Source organism: Schistocerca serialis, chromosome 2 (genome assembly GCF_023864345.2).
Source record: "Schistocerca serialis cubense isolate TAMUIC-IGC-003099 chromosome 2, iqSchSeri2.2, whole genome shotgun sequence".
NCBI lineage: Eukaryota > Metazoa > Arthropoda > Insecta > Orthoptera > Acrididae > Schistocerca > Schistocerca serialis.
Genome location: NC_064639.1, coordinates 191,532,574 through 191,553,919, shown reverse-complemented (window position 1 = coordinate 191,553,919; position 21,346 = coordinate 191,532,574). Strand labels below are relative to the sequence as shown.

The 21,346-nt window shown below is 44.4% G+C and overlaps 1 pseudogene; it reads right to left on the bottom strand.

Annotated features, from left to right (window-relative positions):
- Window positions 1-2,074: 2,074 nt before the first annotated feature.
- Window positions 2,075-2,192, bottom strand: LOC126459252 (5S ribosomal RNA; annotated as a pseudogene).
- Between the last annotated feature and the right edge of the window lie 19,154 nt (window positions 2,193-21,346).

The following is a 21,346-nucleotide window of genomic DNA, read 5'->3' as shown; positions in this document are numbered from 1 at the left end:
TGACTAAAGATTTAACTGAGTACTGTCCGTTCGGAACTATTCTTAGATAGTACATCAAGGCAGAAGATTAGTTTTCTTCCGACTTTAATTCAGAGAACTTTTCTTCATTTTTGGTAAGATCTTACGGGACCAAACGGCTTAGGTCATCGGTCCCTAGGCTTACACACCACTTAATCTAACTTAAACTAACTTACGCTATGGACAACGCACACACCCATGCCACCCATGCCCGAGCGAGGACTCGAAGCTCCTATGGGGGGAGCCACGCAGACCGTGACAAGGAGCCTCAAACAGCGCGGCTACCCCGTGCAGCAAACATTACTTAGATTGTGTTCGTGGATCTGTAGTTTATGCAGGACAGATAAGCTAAACGTGCATTCTACAATTTCTGTAACCAACGTTACCAAAGCTGAGTAATGTCTTTTACTATTCACTGTATTCTATTACTTTCATTGTGTGTGTGTGTGTGTGTGTGTGTGTGTGTGTGTGTGTGTGTGTGTGTGTGTGTGTGTGTGTGTGTGTGTTGCCCTAGAACCCACGCACCCGTCCTACTAGGACACCTTTATTAGTCTTTTTCAGCAGCAGCGAGATACTCATCATAGTGGATGCACCTCAGTCCACAACATACACGCCAGAAAAACACTTTTACAAAGGGCTTCCTAATACTTAAATTTTTATTTGCTATTAACAAATCGAGGCAACGGCCTTGCCGCAGTGGATACAACGTTTCCCGTCAGATCACCGAAGTTAAGCGCCGTCGGGCGTGGCCGACACTTGCATAAGTGACCATCCGGGCCGCCATACGATGTTGCCATTTTTCTGGATGCACTCAGCCTCGAGATTCCAAATGAGGAGCTATTCGACCGAACAGTGACGGCTCCGGTCAAAGAAAACCATCGTAACGACCGGTAGAGCGGTGTGCTGACCACACGCCCCACCTATCCGCAGCCTTAGCTGAGGATGACACGGCGGTCGGATGTTCCCGATGGGCCACTTGTGGCCTGAGGACGGAGTGCTTAACAAATCGCTGTTTTTCTAGAAACGATTTTCTTCCCATTTTCAATGTACATATAACATCATCAGGGACCCTAGCGAAACATTCGCACTTTCATAGTCTTAAATAACGACAGTATTTGGAACAAGACTTAGTCGTTGGGATAAGGATAGTTTAGAAATGAAGAGAAAAATCTTCAAAAATGAGCTGAACGACGTGAAATAATAATCACCTCGTTGTAAACAATATTTGACATTAGAATTTAATCTTCGTGTACGTCGTTTTTCATTTTCTTTAATGGATAGGGGCAGAGATAACGGGCAACCGAAGTGGTCACAGCTATTACTTACGACAATGCTGTGTACAAATTATCCAATTAATATCTACTTCAAAACAAAATGGTATCTGTAATGACATAATATGAAGGGGAGTCTCTTATTCGTGAATAATAAGGTAGCTTCATACAATATAGGTATGAAGCAGAGCATCTCTGATGCCCTTCGCCTATTGATAGCTGAAAGTCCCTTTTATGATAAAATTTTCCACAGTTTTAGCGTAAAATCGGTATGGAATGTTGAAATCCGATTAAAAAGCCTTTCTAATGATATATCTTTCTCACCTGTGCTACTAGTGTGTGTTGAGTAATAGCGATATTCGTCCATTGTCAGTTATTTTGCTGCCCAAATGGCAAATTCATTGACCGCTTTTAGTGTCTCTCTTAACACATCCACACTAGCAAAAGATTACTTTTTTCAGAATGCGTCATTTACATTTAATTTTCTTCCGTGTCGAAGACAAAAATACGCTGTCATATATACAACAGGAAAACAAGAAACTGCTCGTATAAGTAACGAACTTGTTACGTCACTGTGAGTCTCCTCGGTCCGAAAAGGCCTCGGAAGGGCCAACGATACCGACCAGCCGCCGTGTCATCCTCAGCCCACACTGGATGCGGATATGGAGGGGCGTGTGGTCAGCTCACCGCTCTCCCGGCCGTATGTCAGTTTACGAGACCGTAGCCACTTCTTCTCAGTCAAGTAGGTCCTCAGTTTGCCTCACAAGGGCTGAGTGCACACCGCTTGCCATCAACGCTGGACATACCGGATGGTCACCCATCCAAGTGCTAGCCCAGCCCGACAGCGCTTAACTTCGGTGATCTGACGGGAAACGGTGTTACCACTGCGACAAGGCCGTTGGCTACTGAGAGTACGGTTTTCGACTTACCGACCACAAACTGTGTCCTCACCCCGTGACATTTTCCATCAAATTCGATCAACTCGGCGGCAGTGGAGGAGCAGTTTACTACTAATGTGCTCTGCTGGAAGCTTGGCATTTGACGTCTGAAGAAACAGTAACATGAGCTGTGGCAAAAATCTGTGTACTTACAAAAACTGTTTGATTTGTGGTAGCTTCCATCAAATTATGACTTATCTGATTCACATGATTCTGAAACTCACTGCCAAAAACATATTCGTGTGTGATTTCTTGAACGGGTGCGCGGAAGAAGAGTCGATTTTGCGAAGCGTGTGAAGAGGTCTGTGGTGAGCTGCTCGTATAGCACTGCTGAGCTCATCAGTTCTGACGAATCTTTTCGCAGGCTAAGGGTACAGCTCAACTCAAGGAGCAGTTGCTCTCTAATGCTACGCGGCAAACGGTTTCTTAGTATTTAGAGCTTTTTTTCGATATATTCAGTGCGGAATATTCGGTGGAAACCGACCACATGGAAGAGTAGTTTGGTTTATAAATAAATGTTGGAACACAAGAGAGAATACTGACTCTACTGCTAGTCTCAGAAGATACACCGACTAAAGGCAGATCTACATTTATAGCATTTATAGAGTTAGAGAAAGTTATTGACAATGTTGACTGTAATACTCTCTTTGACCGAAGACTATCGGTTTCGGTCAGTTGTGAACACCTTCAAAAAGCCTGAGGACAGAAAATTTTCCGTGATCATACACCGGAATAAAATAATAAATGATACACTTCCTGGGTCGCTGTTTTTATTCGTGAATACGTCGCAGTTTGTGATACTCTCTTTGAAATTCTGAAGTTAGGAGGGACAAAATATTGGGAGCGAAATGTTAGGTGCAACTGGTTGGTGCAGAAACCAGACTGCAGTAATAAGAATCATAGGACATGAAAGGGGTGCTGCAGTTGAGAAGGTAGTGAGACATGGCTGTAGCCTATCTCCTATGGTATCGATTCTATATATTCAGCAAGCAGTAAAGAAAAAGTAGAATAAATTTGGGAAGTTCAGGTAACAGAAACAAACAGTATGATATTTGCCGAAGACAGTTACATTCTTTCAGACTTGAAAACGCAATTTAACGTAATGGACAGCGTCTTGAAAATAAGTTGTAATATGAACATCAACAAATGTAAAACAAGATAAACGAAATATCATCGAATTAAACCACGCGATGCTGAGGGAATTAGAAAGTGAAAGTAGTAAATGAGTTTTATTATTTGGTAGCAAAATACCTGATGATACCCGAAGTACACAGTACACAGTAGTAAGAAAAGTATTTCTGAAAAGAGTAATTTGTTAACATCTAATATATATTTTAGCGTTGGGAAGTCTTTTCTGAAGGTATTAGTCTGGAGTGCAGCCTTGTACGGAAGTGAAACGTGGGTCATAAGCAGTTCATAAAAGAAGAGGATGGAAGATTTTAAACCACGATGGTATAGAGGAACGTCAGAAATTGTCAATAAACTAATGAGGAGGTATTGAACAGAATTCGGTAAAAAGAAATTTGTAGCACAACTGAAACTAAATATTGACCCGATCGGTTGACAGACCAGAGGCACCAAGGAGTTGCCGACTTGAGAAAACTGAAAGAACTAAAAATTGGAGACAGACCAATGCATGAATACCGTGAGAAAGCCCATATGGATGTAGATTGTAGTAGTTTTTATGAGAAGAAGTTGTGCAGGATAGACTTAAGTGAGACCAAACCAGTTTTTGGACTGAAGACTGACAACAACAATATGTTCTCGTTATTTTTAATTATAAGACTGCTTAGATGCAACTCTCCATGCTAGTTTACATCGCCAAAGTTTCTTCATCCGGTTATAACTATTGCAGCCTGTATGCATTCGAACCTGCGTATTGTATTCAAGCCTTGGCATCACTCTGCAGTTTGTACCGTCCCCCCCGCCCCCCTGCCCTCCTCCTCAAGCTGTACCATCCCACCCACCCTCCCCCACAGGCCTTCCTCCATTATCAAATTAACTATTCCCTGACGCCTCAGGGTGCATGTCGTCAACCGATCGCAGTATATGCATTACGTAACTAATTCACGAAATATTTTACGATTTACTCTGAGAAGTGCATCCTAAAAATTTCTGGATGGATGGAGATTATTAAGATTAATTTAAAATGACCTTTCTAGTTATTCAAGAGCTTCTGATATGCAGGTAGTAGCATGTCTTCATTGTGTCACTTTCTTCCCATAGGTGACTCGTCATACATGTCACTTAATAGTAAGAAAAGCGTGGGTTTGATTGACTCTGTATGGGGGCAATTTCTGTTGACGGACTATTGCCGCTACAGCCGTTTTAGAAAATAACAACGTATCTATGAGCCGGAATAAGTTTTGTATTTCTGACAGTTTTAAGAGCGACTAGCTGATAAATCTGGCATTGTCCAAGTATTCGTTTTCCAATTTTCAGTTAGCAACAGAATCTTTTATGTATCCTTGCAGTAGACCCGATGATCCCAGATATCTTCTATACCCTGAGCGCAACTGCTTCGCGTGTCTACAATGCTTTTGTAAACGTCTCTAAGGCAACGCCTCTTCATAGCTCTATAGAGAGCTACTACACTACTGGCCATTAAAATTGCTGCACCACGAAGATGACGTGCTATAGACGCGACGTTTAACCGACAGGAAGAAGATACTGTGATATGCAAATGATTAGCTTTTCAGTACATTCACGCGAGGTTGGAGCCGGTGGCGACACCTACAACGTGCTGACATGAGGAACGTTTCCAACCGATTTCTAAAACACAAACAGCAGTTGACCGGCGTTGCCTGGTGAAACGTTGTCGTGATGCCTCGTGTAAGGAGGAGAAATGCGTACCATCACGTTTCCGACTTTGATAAAGGTCGGATTGTAGGCTATCGCGATTGCGGTTTATCGTATCACGACAATGCTGCTCGCGTTGGTCGAGATCCAATGACTGTTTGCAGAATATGGAATCGGTGGGTTCAGGAGGGTAATACGGAACGCCGTGCTGGATCCCAACAGCCTCGTAATACTAGCAGTCGAGATGACAGACATCTTATCCGCATGGCTGTAAGGGACGTTCGCAAGACAAAAACCATCTGCACGAACAGTTCGACGACGTTTGCAGCAGCATGGACGATCAGATCAGAGACCCCGGCTGTGGTTACCCCTGACGCCGCATCACAGACAGGAGCGCCTGCGATAGTGTACTCAACGACGAACCTGGGTGCACGAATGGCAAAACGTCATTTTTTCGGATGAATCCAGGTTCTCTTTACAGCATCAATATGGTCGCATCGGTGTTTGGCGACATCGCGGTGAATGCACATTGGAAGCGTGTACTCGTGATCGTCATACTGGCGTATCACCCGGCGTGATGGTATGGGGTGCCATTGGTTACACGCCTCGGTCACCTATTGTTCGCATTGACGGCGCTTTGAACAGTGGACGTTACATTTCAGATGTGTTACGACCCGTGGCTCTACCCTTCATTCGATCCCTGCGAAACCCTACATTTCAGCAGTATAATGCACAACCGCATGTTGCAGGTCCTGTACGGGCCTTTCTGGATACAGAGAATGTTCGACTACTGCCCTGACCAGCACATTCTCCAGGTCTCTCACCAATTGAAAACGTCTGGTCAATGGTGGCCGAGCAACTGGCTCGTCACAATACGCCAGTCACTCTTGATGAACTGTGGTATCGTGTTGAAGCTGCATAGGCAGCTGTATCTGTAAACGCCATCCAAGCTCTGTTTGACTCAATGCCCATTCGTATCATGGCCGTTATTACGGGCACTGATTTCTCAGGATCTATGCACCCCAATTGCGTGAAAATGTAATCACATGTCAGTTCTATTATAATATATTTGTCCAATGAATACCCATTTATCATCTGCATTTCTTCTTGGTGCAGCAATTTTAATGGCTAGGAGTGTATTTTCACCCACAGCCGTTTGCACTTCGCAATTAAAAGCTGTCAAAATCGCAACCATATGTCATGGACTTCCTTAAGTTGACTAGACTTCAGGAGTATCTTAGTGGTAAAGAATAAAGCTAGTATGACTTTATTTATGATGCGGCATTTTTTCACAGATCTCAGTGTTTACGACGTCATAGGCTCTATCTCTTGATCTATGTGTCGTAGAGTGATATATTTGTGGACGTACATTCAGCGGAATATGTGGATACTGTCTGCAAAATGCATTGCGAATATGCACTGGAGCACCAAGGAAACTGATGCAGGCATGCGTGTTGAAATACAAAGAGAGTTAAACAGGCAGAATACGGCACTGCGGTCGGCAACGCCTATATAAGACAACAAGCATTTGGCGCAGTTATTAGATCGGTGACTGCTGCTACAATGGCAGTTTATCAAGATTCAAATGAGTTTGTACTTGTAGTTGTGGTCGGTGCACGAGCGATAGGGCACAGCATTTCCGAGGTAGCGATGAAGTGGGGATTTTCCCTTATGACCATTTCACGATTGTACCGTGAATATCAGGAACCCGGTCAAACATCAAATTTCCGACATCGATGCGGCTGGAAAAAGATCCTGCAAAAACAGGACCAACGACTGAAAAGAATCGTAGAACGTGACGGAAGTGCAACCCTTCCGCAAACTGCTGCAGATTTCAACGCTGGGCCGTCAACAAGCGTCAGCGTGCGAACCATTCAACGAAACGTCATTGATATGGGTTTCCGGAGCCGAAGGCAAGCTCGTGTATCCTTGATGACTGCACGACACAAAGCTTTAATGGCTCTGAGCACTATGGGACTCAACTACTGAGGTCATTAGTCCCCTAGAACTTAGAACTAGTTAAGCCTAACTAACCTAAGGACATCACAAACATCCATGCCCGAGGCAGGATTCGAACCTGCGACCGTAGCGGTCTTGCGGTTCCAGACTGCAGCGCCGTTAACCGCACGGCCACTTCGGCCGGCCACAAAGCTTTACGCCTCGCCTGGGCCCGTCAACACCGTTATTGGACTGTTGCTGACTGGAAACGTGTTGCCTGGTCAGATGAGACTCGTTTCAAATTGTATCGAGCGGATGGACGTGTACGGGTATGGAGACAACCTCCTGAATCCACGGACCCTGTATGTCAGCAGGTAACTGTTGAAGCTGTTGGAGGCTCTATAATGGTGTGGGGCGTGTGCAGTTGGAGTGATATGGGACCCCTTGTACGTCTAGATACGACTCTGACAGATCCATTCATATCCATTGTGCATTCCGACGGACTTGGGCAATTCCAGCAGGACAATGTGACATCCCACACGTCCAGAATTACCTACAGAGTGGCTCCAGGAGCACCCTGCTGAGTTTAAACACTTCCGCTGGCCACCAAAGTCCCCAGACATGAACATTATTGAGCATGTCTGAGGTGCCTTGCAACGTGCTGTTCAGAAGAGTTCTCCATCCTCTCGTACTCTTACAGATTTATGGACAGCCGTTCAGGCTTCATGGCGTCAATTCCCTCCAACTCTACTTCACACATTAGTCGAGTCCATGCCACGTCGTGTTGCGGCACTTCTGCGTGCTCGCTGTCTTTGGCTCTTCACTGTAGTTAGTAGCAAAGAAGTAATAAATGTAAACGGCAGGTGCAATGCTCTAGTTTTTCGTGCATCTCAGTCTTTATGACGCCATATCTCCTGAACTCTGTGTGGCTCTATGATACAAATTTGTAAGTGCATTTAACGCCATATGTGGTTACCGTATGCGAAATGTATTGCAAATAGGGTTAACAGAACAGAAGTAATAATTTTAAACGTCACATATGATGCGGTAGTTTATCACGTATCTTATTGTTTATGACGCCATATCTCCTAAACTATGATAGATAGGTAGGTCTTACCGACACGGCGATTAATGACAGATACTAAGGGATATGCGTACCAAATTTGGTTGAAACCGGTCCTGTGGTTTACGAGGAGATGTGGAATATGCGTATCCACATACATAGATATATTTTATAGCATTTATGGATATACGGCAGAAACGAAACGAGTATCAGTTCATACGCTTCTAAATGGATACAACATTAGTCAAACGCCGGGCAACGCTCGTGGGTCGTATTAAAGAGTTCACAGCACAGATCAAATACGATTTTGTTCATATTTCATTAAAGACAGGGTTCTGAGGCACATTCGCTCCTGGTATTAAGGCCGGATACCTGTGTTTCCAACATTTCATGCTAGCCTAGCACACCTTACGAAGAAACTCGAAAACTGCATCCGCCTTGTGCCCCTCCAATGTCTGCCAGCCTCTCAGAGGAGCACGACAAAAGCACTTTTCTCAGGAACAATAGCTGCATGCAAGTCTGCTTCTGATGGCTTCGCTGTCAGCAGACCTCTAATGAGCGGGAAAAAAGGGAAAGGAGAAAGAAAGAAACCTTTGAAGTTCTACGAGAGCACACAGGCTGGAATTCATCCCAAACAAAGAGGTGTCTTTACTTATAGAAAATAAATAAGAATGATACCGTAAAAAGTATTATTTCACAGACAGATAAAAAAAGAAGAAAATACCAACACTCAAACTTCTTACTATAGTATTCATGCTGCTACAAACTTCATCATATTGCTGGATGTAAATACACATGGAGTATTTCGGTATCAGTGAAGCAATAATTCAAGAACGGTTATTTGCTTTAGAGGTAATTTTGGCATATTCTACAAACTAAATTCAAAAGTCGATACAAAATACTATTTGCTCTGAAGTTTAAAAAAATTAAAATTAAAAAATTAAACAGATTGCGCTGAATCCAACACTGAAGTTTAAAGGTTTCGCGAATGTGTATATTTTTGTCTGTGGCATGCATTATAATACACAAGCATAATAAACAAATCCTCTGATTAACAATCCAGCACCACGCCCTTGTTCTTCAAGCGTTCAAGCTGGTTTACTGAAAGAAAGTACAATATGGTGACTATTAATCGTAACAGAGCGGTACAAAATGCTGATATACAACGAAATTTGGAACAAACTAACGTTTCATTTGAAAGAAAAAAATATTGCTCCGAAGCCATAATTTATAGTCTCACATTTCCAAAAGTAAATATACTCCACACATTATTTTGGGAGACAGATACCGTTTCGTGGCGGATAAATCTGCAAAAGTTGTTCTCCTTGTTTTACAATACAATTACAGTTTCGATGTATATTTCATCTTTGCAAATTAGCCTTGTCTCAGCAAAACTGAGACCATGAAACGGTGACGTATGGTGAACTGGTGGTATTAGGCCTACGTTTCACTTGTATTAAGGCAGCAGTCACACACAGTAGCTTGTCTCGGAAAAGGTCCGTCGAGGTCAGGTGTCTAGCAGTACTCAAATAAATTGACTTTTAATTTTTACAGGCCTAATAACGAGCTACAGTGTAGCAGCTCTTCACGGTTTCATGGAAAAAAAATTATTTACGTCGTAAAAAAGAGAAAACTTGCTTTGCGACTGATGTTTCGCAGTGTAAAGCTGTTTTTCATTGTAGTATGTTAACTGTTTTGCTCAAACAACAGATGAAATAAATGGTAAATGATTAATGCCTTAATTTCACTAATCCGTTTTCTGTATTCATGGCCTTAGTAACTGACACTTCTCTGTACTTAAGATAAGGCACTGACTAATATATGTATTATTCGAATATTTATATTTACCATTTATATTCCATTTTCACCGACATGAATAAAGTAAAGTTCTCGGAACTCACAAAAAGGTTAAGGTTTCGTAATATTTCGTTCGCAAACAATCGTATTTTTAAGGCCTTAGGTACAGACGTGAAAGTGCCGTCACGGTATTGTGTTCCATAAACAGTAATTCAAATAATAATGTCTGTTATGGTTCAAATGGCTCTGAGCACTATAGGACTTAACTTCTAAGGTCATCAGTCCCCTAGAACTTACAACTAATTAAACCTAACTAACCTAAGGACATCACACACATCCATGCCAGAAGCAGGATTCGAACCTGCGACCGTAGCGGTGGCTCGGTTCCAGACTGTAGCGCCAAGAACCGCTCGGCCACCACGGCAGGCAATGTCTGTTATGAACAATCACGAATGCCCAGCGGTGGTGCCAAAGTTCCGACCTCTTCAGATATAAATCACAGTTTTTGTTAAAAACAATGTCATTTCTCCACCATTGAAAGACAAGCGGTCTCATGGAAATATGTATCAGCTTTTCTCCGAATTTAGATAAATCCTACACGGTATTTTGGTAGATGACGTTCTTTAGTCTTAAGTAATCTGCTTGCGCTTAATTCCAAATTTACGTACGTGAGAAATTTCGATTTCATTGAATTTCCATCTCCACCTCCGATGAAAACAGAATAGGTCGAAAAGTTATACACCGTTTTGTCGATTCGTTTAACATTGTTACGCGTCATAGCATAATAAATTATTTGCAAAATTTCAATGAACATATGTGTTTACTGGCACGATGCTTTCTCTGTGATGAAGGACTCGCAGTAACTAGTCAAAATCACGATTACCAACGTTGTTCGGCTTCGGTTGTTTTGATTTGTTGAGAAGCTCCTCTTTCAGTCATTGTCAACGTGAGCGTGGTTACATACAACAATGAAGTCATCTTGACTACCTCTCTGCTCACATGTTACCCGTATCTAAATATAACCATCTGTGGACGCTGGATAGACAACTCTGTTTTTCAGATAAACACGTTTTCCAGTAGTCCAGTATGTAAGAAAAAAAGGAAACATATGAGTAAACAAATTCAAAAAAATGTAATCTTCTGGTATTTCAGCGTAGCAAATGTCTTCAGTCGACATAATGCATTTTTGTAATCAGTTATGATGCTATGAATATTATTTTTATTTAAACTATACAACCTTCATTAGGCTACGTGTAATAACACATCGTATAAACTTTGATACATTCGTTGTGTTGCATGTAAATTACTTAGGAATAATTTGATTCTACATACGTCTTCCATTCCTGACATACATGCAGTATCGCTGTTTCAATTACTGTCTATTTATTACTGATTATATTTTACGTCGTTGTAGCAGTAATAATCTGTTTTCTAGTATGTTCTTGCTTTTCCTTTATTAATGGTCAGAAATAAAACTTAGTCTTTAGCTACCGAGCGAGGTGGCGCAGTGGTTAGCAAACTGGACTCGTATTCGGGAGGGCGACGGTTGAAACCCGCGTCCAGCCATCTGTTCCGAGAATTCCCCAAATCGCTTCAGGCAAATGCCGGGATGGTTCCTCTGAAAGGATACGGCCGATTTCCTTCCCCATCCTTCCCTAATCGGAGCTTGTGCTCCGTTTCTAATGAGATCGTTGTCAACGGGACTTTGAAAGACTGATCACCTCATACATTTCCTCCTACTCCTTAGCTGACATTTATTGTCAGCAGTTGTGACTAGAATAACAACGAAATGATATGATCAGTAAACAAATATACAGCAACGGAAAAAAACGAAAACGCTGATCATTTGTCACAACTGCTGTCCTATGTATGAATTAAAGACTAAGGCTTATTTCTGACCACTGTTAAAAGAAAAATCAGAACATGTTACAAAACTGATGATAACTGCTACAACGACACAAAACATAAAAAGGATTAATAGACAGGAACAGAAGGAACGATACTGCATGGAAATCAGGACTGGAAAACGTATGTAAAATCATACTATTCATATGTAATTACATGTAATACAACGAATGTACCAAAGTTTATATTTTATCTACTGCAGATAACAGTACGACGGCTGTATAGCCGAAATTGGCCTATAGTTCAACTAAAAATAATATTATAGCAGGTTGACTGATTATAAAATTTATTATGTCCTTAAAATTAAAACAATGAGAAATAATTTCAACTAATGTTCACTGTAGTTCTTGAGGAAACAGCATATCGACTGACAGTGCTGCTGCACGGTGAAACGTTTTTAGGTGAAATCAGACAAATCTGTGTTTTGCTTAAAATGGACCCAGTCACCATAATTACAAGAAAGAAAACACGCAGAAAACATAGCATTGACATGAGTGTTGGGATAAGACGTGAATATGCATCGGCCAATGATCGATTTGAAAATAGTCCAAACTGTTCGAGGTATGGGGTAGTTCTTCAAACCTAAACAGTGATTGGTCGTTATCAGTTCTTAATTAGTATCATATTAATAGCCAATTGTAGAGAAAATCTTGGCATTTGTTTCTACATTTGAAAAGCTAGTTCCGAGCGCGTTTCTTGTTAAATGAATTTGAAAGATAAGTTAGCGGGTGGAAAACGTGATGACTGCATTTTTGGACGGACGTGTTGACGCTGGACGAGGACCACTGCCTACTCACCGTGCGGCAGCCTGAGGGCGGCGAGCGCGGCGGCGGCGGCCAGCAGCGTCGCGGCGCCGGCTACCGGAGACGCAGACGTGGACGGCGCGGCGGCCGGCATGGCTGCCCTGGTGCGCTGCGCTGCGGGCCGGCGGCCGGCAGTGTGAGCCGCTGACGCGGACGCCGGAGGCCGGAGGCGCCGACGCCGCGACACCAGCGCCGCCACGCGGCCACCGCCTCACTCACGCGACGTCGCCGCTCGAGCGCGGCCTCTGAGGGTGGCGGTTCCTCCAGCGGTTCCCAGGTGCTGAACAGTCGGGAAAAAAAGGGTTCCTAAGTAATGATTTTCAATTGTTTAGGTAACACTGCCCCGCCCAGTAACCGCGGACCTTGTGAAGATGTGGTGGCTTGCGTGTCTCAACGATACTGCAAGCCGTACACCAGGTGCATTCACAATGGAGAAATTTCTGTAGGGGCACCAGACTAACCCAAGGAGCATAAAGACGGACAGCAGCCTGAAATTACACTACTGGCCATTAAAATTGCTACACCAAGAAGAAATGCAGATGATAAACGGGTATTCATTGGGCAAATATACTAGAAAATACATATGATTACACTTTCACGCAGTTTGGGTGCATAGATCCTGAGAAATCAGTACCCAGAACAACCAACTCTGGCCTTGATACGCCTGGGCATTGAGTCAAACAGATCTTGGATGGCGTGTACAGGTACAGCTGCCCATGCAGCTTCAACACGATACCACAGTTCATCAAGAGTAGTGACTGGCGTATTGTGACGAGCCAGTTGCTCGGCCACCATTGACAAGACGTTTTCATTTGGTGAGAGATCTGGAGAATGTGTTGGTCAGGGCAGCAATCGAACATTGAACATTTTCTGTATCAAGAAAGGCCCGTACGGGACCTGCAACATGCGGTCGTGCATTATCCTTCTGAAATGTAGGGTTTTGCAGGGATCGAATGAAGGGTAGAGCCACGGGCCGTAACACATCTGAAATGTAACGTCCTCCTTTCATTGCAGTCAATGCGAACGAGAGGTGACCGAGATGTGTAACCAATGGCACCCCATACCATCACGCCGGGTGATACGCCAGTATGACGATGACGAATACACGCTTCCAACGTGCGTTCACCGCGATGTTGCCAAACACGGATGCGACCATCATGATGCTACAAATTCATCATAAAAAATGATGTTTTGCCATTCGTGCACCCAGATTCGTCGTTGAGTGCACCTTCGCAGGCGCTCCTGTCTGTGATGCAGTGTCAAGCCATGGTCTCCGAGCTGATAGTCCATGCTGCTGCAAACGTCGTTGAACTGTTCGTGCAGACAGTTGTTGTCTTACTAACGTCCCCATCTGTTGACTCAGGGATCGAGACGTGGCTGCACGATCCGTTACAGACATGCGGATAAGATGCCTGTCATCTCGACTGCTAGTGATACGAGGCCGTTGCGATCCAGCACTGCGTTCCGTATTACCGTCCTGAACCCATACTCTGCTAACAGTTATTGGATCTCGACCAACGCGAGCAGCAATGTTTCGATACAATAAACCACAATCGCGATAGGCTGCAATCCGACCTTTATCAAAGCCGGAAACGTGATGGTACGCATTTCTTCTCCTTGCACGAGGCATCACAACAACGTTTCTCCAGGCAACGCCGCTCAACTGCTGTTCGTGCACGAGAAATAGGTTGGAAACTTTCCTCATGTCAGCACGTTGTAGGTGTCGCCACCGGCGCCAACCTAGTGTGAATGCTCTGAAAAGCTAATCATTTGCATATCACGGCATCTTCTTCTTGTCGGTTAAATTTCGCATTTGTAGCACGTCATCTTCGTGGTGTAGCAGTTTTAATGGCCAGTAGTGTAGTTGCATGGGCAACGGTCTGGACAACCGGCTGATCTGGCCTTGTAACATCAGTCAGCGTGGCCTTGCTGTACTGGTACCGCCAAGGGTTGAAAATAATAGTAGGTTACAGCTCAGTTTTTTCAGAGCGCACGTAGCTCTATCGTATGGTTAAATGATGATGCATCCTCTTGGGTAAAATATTCTGGAGATAAGGTAATCTCCAATTCACAGGAAATAATCGGGGCGATATCGTCATCAGCAAAGACAAAAACTAGCATGCAATGGATCGGAGTGTGGAAATTGGACACATCACAAAGGAATTATCTGAATGGGGCGGAAATCGGCAGGTGTGATGTACATGTACAGAAAAACAAACGATTACACTTTGCGAAAAATTGGATCGGTTACTCAAACAGAAGAGCGTCACAAATTGAGCAAGTCAGTAATGCTTTGCTCCACCTCTGGCCCTTATGAAAGCATTATTCTGCTTGCCGTTGATTCATGTAGTTGTTGGATGTCCTCCTAAGGGATGTTGTGCCTCAGTCAAACCAGCCCGAGGTGGTTGGAGGGCCCTGCACTTAATGCTACAGACGTTCTCAATTCAGGAGGGATCTGGTGACCTTGCTGACCAAGGTATGGGTTGGCAAGGACGAAGACAAGCAGTAGAAACTCTTGTCGTGTGCGAGCGGACATTAACTCGCTTCAATGTAAGTCCACTATGTTTTTGCCATGAAGAGCAACTAAGCACTGCGCAGAATATCGTCGACGTACCGCTGTGCTCTAAGGTGCTGCGGATGACAACCAAAGGGGCCGTGCAATGAAATGAAATCTCACCCCAGACCATCAATCCTGGATGTCGGGCTCCATATCGGACGAGAGTCAGTCTGCTGTCCCACCGCTGTCTGGGACGTCTCCAGACACATCGTCGTTGGTTATCAGGTCTGTTCGAAGTGGAACTCAGCACTAAAATGTAAATGTCGTGTGACTGGGGCCTACCGTCGGCTATACTGTTCGCTGGGATCACGTCTTTCGACTTGACGCCACTTCGGCGACTTGCGCGTCGATAGGGATGAAATGATGATAATTATGAAAACACAACAGCTAGTCCCTGAGCGGAGAAAATCTCCGACCCAGTCGGGAATCAAACTCTGGCCCTTGGGATAGATATTCTATCGCGCTGACCACTTTTTTTTTAAATTTTTATTTTGTTCGCTTTAGTTCGTCGCATCTGCTCGCGGCGGACGTCGTAAGACATCCAGTTAAGTTCGTTGTTGATCTGTTAACTCAGTTTTTTTATTACAGAGGGTACATTACCATCTGACCGAACATGCTGAGCTACCGTGCCGGCTCACTAGGCTGTCGGGGGCGTACAACTGAGCATCGAACCCAATTCTATCCCAGTCAACGAGATTCCAGGCCGAATGTGCCATACACTGCTGAAAACAGGATGTACAGAGGTCAATGGTAGGAACTGAAAGGGGCGACGGGAGCTCAGCTCCCTTTCTGCTAGCCTCCTGTTAATGGTCCTTGTCATTGAAGCACCAGCTGCACGTCGGATTGATGATAACGACGAATCTGGGGCTCTGATTGCTTCTTTAACGACTCCTCGGTCCTCACATACTGTCGTCTTTCTAGTTCGACTGCATCCTTCCTCATGCTGCATTCGGCCATGGTTCACCCATTCATGGCAACATGGTCACATAGTGACATGGTTTCTACTCAGACGAGTGATTCGCTGATTACTGCAACCGACTTCTTCGAGCCCAACTACACATTCTCTCTCAAATTTTAACATCTCCATATGTTATTCAGACACCTATCTGATATAGATAATATTCTCATAGAATTACTGAGAGCCCTCAGAGAGTCATCAGTGACAGATCTATTCCACTTGGTGTGTAACATATACGTGACAGGCAAAATACCCTCAGACGTCAACAGAAAGTAATAATTTCAGTTCCAAAGAAGGCATGTGCTGACAGGTGTTAATGTTACAGAACCCTCATTGGCACGAATTGTGTACAAGAGAATGGGAAAGTGGTAGAACTCAACTTCGGGGAAGAGCAGTTTGGGTTCTGGAGAAATGTAGGACCACGCGAGGCAATAATGACCCTACGATGTGACAGATTAAAAATAGGCAAACCTACATTTATAAAATTTACACACTGAGAGAGAGCTTTTGACAGTGTCGATTGCAGTGCACTCTCTGGAGTTTTGGGGGTAACAGCGCTAAAATACGGAGACGAAAAGTAATTTACAACTTACTTAGAAGCCAGACTGCAGTTGTAAGACTGATAGGACAAGGAAGACATGCAGTAACTGAGAAGGGAGTAAGACAGGTTTTTAGCCCATTCCCGATATTATTCAATTTGCGTCCACCTTGAGCAAGTGATAGAGGAAACCAAGGAGAAGTCTGAAAAGGGAATCAACTTTAAATCAGAAGAAATAAAAACTTTGAGAATATTTACTATCAAAAACAGTCTTGAACACGATTTATTTATTACGGGGACCGGTTTCGACCACTATTGTGGTCATCTTCAGACCAGTGAGTAGTGATTCTCCAGCAGAAAGAGGTTCCTACTCATTGGTCTGAAGATAACCACAGTAGTGGTCGAAACCGGTCACCGTAATAAATAAATCGTGATCAAGACTGTTTTTAATAGTAAATATTTGTAGGACCTTGATCACTATCACTCCCATAATGTATTCAGAAACTTTGAGGATTGCCGTTGAGATTGTAATTCTGTCAGAGACAGGTGAACTTTGAAGATCAGTTGACAAAAATGGATAGTGTCTTGAAAATATTGTGCAAGATTAACACCAACCAAAGTAAAACAAGAGCAATAGACTGTAGTCGAATTAAGTTAGGGTATACTGATGGAGTAGATTAGGAGACGAGACACGAAAATAGTAGACGAGTTCTGTTATTTTGGCAGAAAAATTAAATGATGTTGACCGATGTAGAGAGGATACAAACTCCAGAGTGGCAATAGCAAGGAACGTGTTTCTGAAAACATGCTTCTGTTTATTAACAACTAATACACACATAAAGAAAAGTTTTGCATCACCCCAGTTCCCAGAACTCCTGAAGATAGACGTTGACTGTGGATATTGTATCACAGACACAGTCCCTTTGACTGTTCAAAGATGTCAATAAACCCGCCCAAAGCTGTAAACAACCACGCATGAACAGCGCTATTGGACGGAGGGGGTCCGACATCCCATCAGTTCCAGTCATTCCAAAAGGAAGTAGGTACACGGCTCGTGTTATCTGTAGTTCAGCCATGCCTAGACGGTCAATACCGTGGTTCGATCGCGACCACATTGTTACTTTGTGCCAGGAAGAGATCTCAACAAGGGAAGTGTCCAGGCGTCTCGGAGTGAACCAAAGCGATGTTGTTCGGACATGTATGAGATAGAGAGAGACAGGAACTGTCGTTGACATGCCTTGTTCCACTGCAGTGGATATACGCTACCTACGGATTATGGCTCGGAGGAACCCTGACAGCAACGCCACCATGTTGAAGAATGCTTTTCGTGCAGCCACAGGACGTCGTGTTACGACTCAAACTGTGCGCAATAGGCTGCTTGATGCGCCACATGACGGGCAACTTCACTCCCGACGTCCATGGCGAGGTCCATCTTTGTAACCACGACACCATGCAGCGCGGTATAGATGGACCCAACAACATGCCAAATGGACCGTTCAGAATTGGAATCACGTTCTCTTCACCGACGAGTGCCACATAAGGCTTCAACCAGACAATCGTCGGAGACGTGTTTGGAGGCAACCCGATCAGGCTGAACGCCTTAGACACATTGTCCAGCGAGTGCACCAAGGTGGAGATACCCTGCTGTTTTGGAGTAGCATTACGTGGGGACGACGTGCGCCGCTGGTGGTCATGAGAGGCCCCGTGACGCCTGTAAGATACGTGAATGCCATCCTTCGACCGATAGTTCAACCATATCGGCAGCATATTGGAATTCGTCTTCATGGACGACAATTCGCACTACCATCGTGCGCATCTTGTGGATGACATCCTTCAGGATAACGACATCGCTCAACTAGAGTGGCCAGCATGTTCTCCAGGCATGAACCCTATCGAACATGCCTGGGATAGATTGAAAAGGGCTGTTTACAGACGGCGTGAGAGACCAACCACTCTAAGGTTCAAATGGTTCTGAGCACTATGGGACTCAACTGCTGTGGTCATAAGTCCCCTAGAACGTAGAAGGACTTAAACCTAACTAACCTAAGGACATCACATACATCCATGCCCGAGGCAGGATTCGAACCTGCGACCGTAGCGGTCGTGCGGTTCCAGACTGTAGCGCCTTTAACCGCTCGGCCACTCCGGCCGGCCCACTCTAAGGGATCTACGTCGAATCGCCGTTGGGGAGTGGGACAATCTGGACCAACAGTGCCTTGATGAACTTGTGGACAGTATGTCACGACGAACACAGGCATGCATCAATGCAAAAAAAATGGCTCTGAGCACTATGGGACTCAACTGCTGAGGTCATTAGTCCCCTAGAACTTAGAACTAGTTAAACCTAACTAACCTAAGGACATCACAAACATCCATGCCCGAGGCAGGATTCGAACCTGCGACCGTAGCGGTCTTGCGGTTCCAGACTGCAGCGCCTTTAACCGCACGGCCACTTCGGCCGGCTGCATCAATGCAAGAGGACGTGCTACTGAGTATTAGAGGTACCGGTGTGTAGAGCAATCTGGACCACCATCTCTGAAGGTCTCGCTGTATGGTGGTACAACACGCAATGTGTGGTTTTCATGAGCAATGAAAAGGGAGAAATTGAAGTTTATATTGATTTCTATTCCAGTTTCCTGTACAGGTTCCGGAACTCTCGGAACCGAGGTGATGCAAAAGTTTTTTTTTATGTGTGTATAAACTTACGTACAGGGTTATTACAAATGATTGAAGCGATTTCACAGCTCTACAATAACTTTATTATTTGAGATATCTTCACAATGCTTTGCACACACATACAAAAACTCAAAAAGTTTTTTTAGGCATTCACAAATGTTCGATATTTGCCCCTTTAGTGATTCGGCAGACATCAAGCCGATAATCAAGTTCCTTCCACACTCGGCGCAGCATGTCCCCATCAATGAGTTCGAAAGCATCGTTGGTGCGAGCTCGCAGTTCTGGCACGTTTCTTGGTAGGGGAGGTTTAAACACTGAATCTTTCACGTAACCCCACAGAAAGAAATCGCATGGGGTTAAGTCGGGAGAGCGTGGAGGCCATGACATGAATTGCTGATCATGATCTCCACCACGACCAATCCATCGGTTTTCCAATCTCCTGTTTAAGAAATGCCGAACATCATGATGGAAGTGCGGTGGAGCACCATCCTGTTGAAAGATGAAGTCGGCGCTGTCTGTCTCCAGTTGTGGCATGAGCCAATTTTCCAGCATGTCCAGATACACGGGTCCTGTAACGTTTTTTTCGCAGAAGAAAAAGGGGCCGTAAACTTTAAACCGTGAGATTGCACAAAACACGTTAACTTTTGGTGAATTGCGAATTTGCTGCACGAATGCGTGAGGATTCTCTACCGCTCAGATTCGCACATTGTGTCTGTTCACTTCACCATTAATAAATAATGTTGCTTCATCACTGAAAACAAGTTTCGCACTGAACGCATCCTCTTCCATGAGCTGTTGCAACCGCGCCGAAAATTCAAAGCGTTTGACTTTGTCATCGTGTGTCAGGGCTTGTAGCAATTGTAAACGGTAAGGCTTCTGCTTTAGCCTTTTCCGTAAGATTTTCCAAACCGTCGGCTGTGGTACGTTTAGCTCCCTGCTTGCTTTATTCGTCGACTTCCGCGGGCTACGCGTGAAACTTGCCCGCACGGGTTCAACCGTTTCTTCGCTCACTGCAGGCCGACCCGTTGATTTCCCCTTACAGAGGCATCCAGAAGCTTTAAACTGCGCATACCATCGCCGAATGGAGTTAGCAGTTGGTGGATCTTTGCTGAACTTCGTCCTGAAGTGTCGTTGCACTGTTATGATTGACTGATGTGAGTGCATTTCAAGCACGACATACGCTTTCTCGGCTCCTGTCGCCATTTTGTCTCATTGCGCTCTCGAGCGGTCTGGCGGCAGAAACCTGAAGTGCGGCTTCAGCCGAACAAAACTTTATGAGTTTTTCTACGTATCTGTAGTGTGTCGTGACCATATGTCAATGAATGGGGCTACAGTGAATTTAGGAAATCGCTTCAATCGTTTGTAATAGCCCTGTATTATCAAGTCTTTACTGGACGTCTTCGTTTGGAATATAGTCTTGTACGGAAGTGAGACGTGGACAGTAAACAGTTTAGATAGGAATGGAAGCTTTTGCAACGTGGTGTTACAGAAGCATGCTGAAAATTACGTGGGTACACCGAATAACTAATGAGCGGCTACTGAATCTAATTGGGGGAAAAACAAACTTATGAGACCACTTGACTAAAGGAAATCAGTTGATGGGACATATTATGAGACTTTAAGGAATAGTCAGTTTGGTGATGGAGGATTAAACTAAAATGAAATGAGCGTGTGCCATTGCTGGCCGAGAAGCCCCGTCCGGAGGAGTTCGGCCCCCAAGTGCAAGTCTTATTTCAGTCAACGGCACATGGGGCGACTTGTGCGCCGGGGATTGGAATGAAATGATGATGAGGACAACACAACATTCATCTCATGAGCGGATAAAGTCTTCATCCCTGCTGGGGATCGAACCCGGGGCGGCTGCATAGGAGGTAAGCACGTTACCACCCAGCTAAGCAGGCGGACGAATGGGAATTGAAGGATTAAAATTCTAGAGGGAGACCTAGGCATGAATAGCATAAGCAGGTTCAGATGAATGTGGACTGCAGTAGTTATGTGGAGATTAAGTGGCTTATACGGATAGACTGGCACTGAGAGCCGAATCAAACCATTCTTCGGAGTGAAGAACACAACAGCAACAAGTAG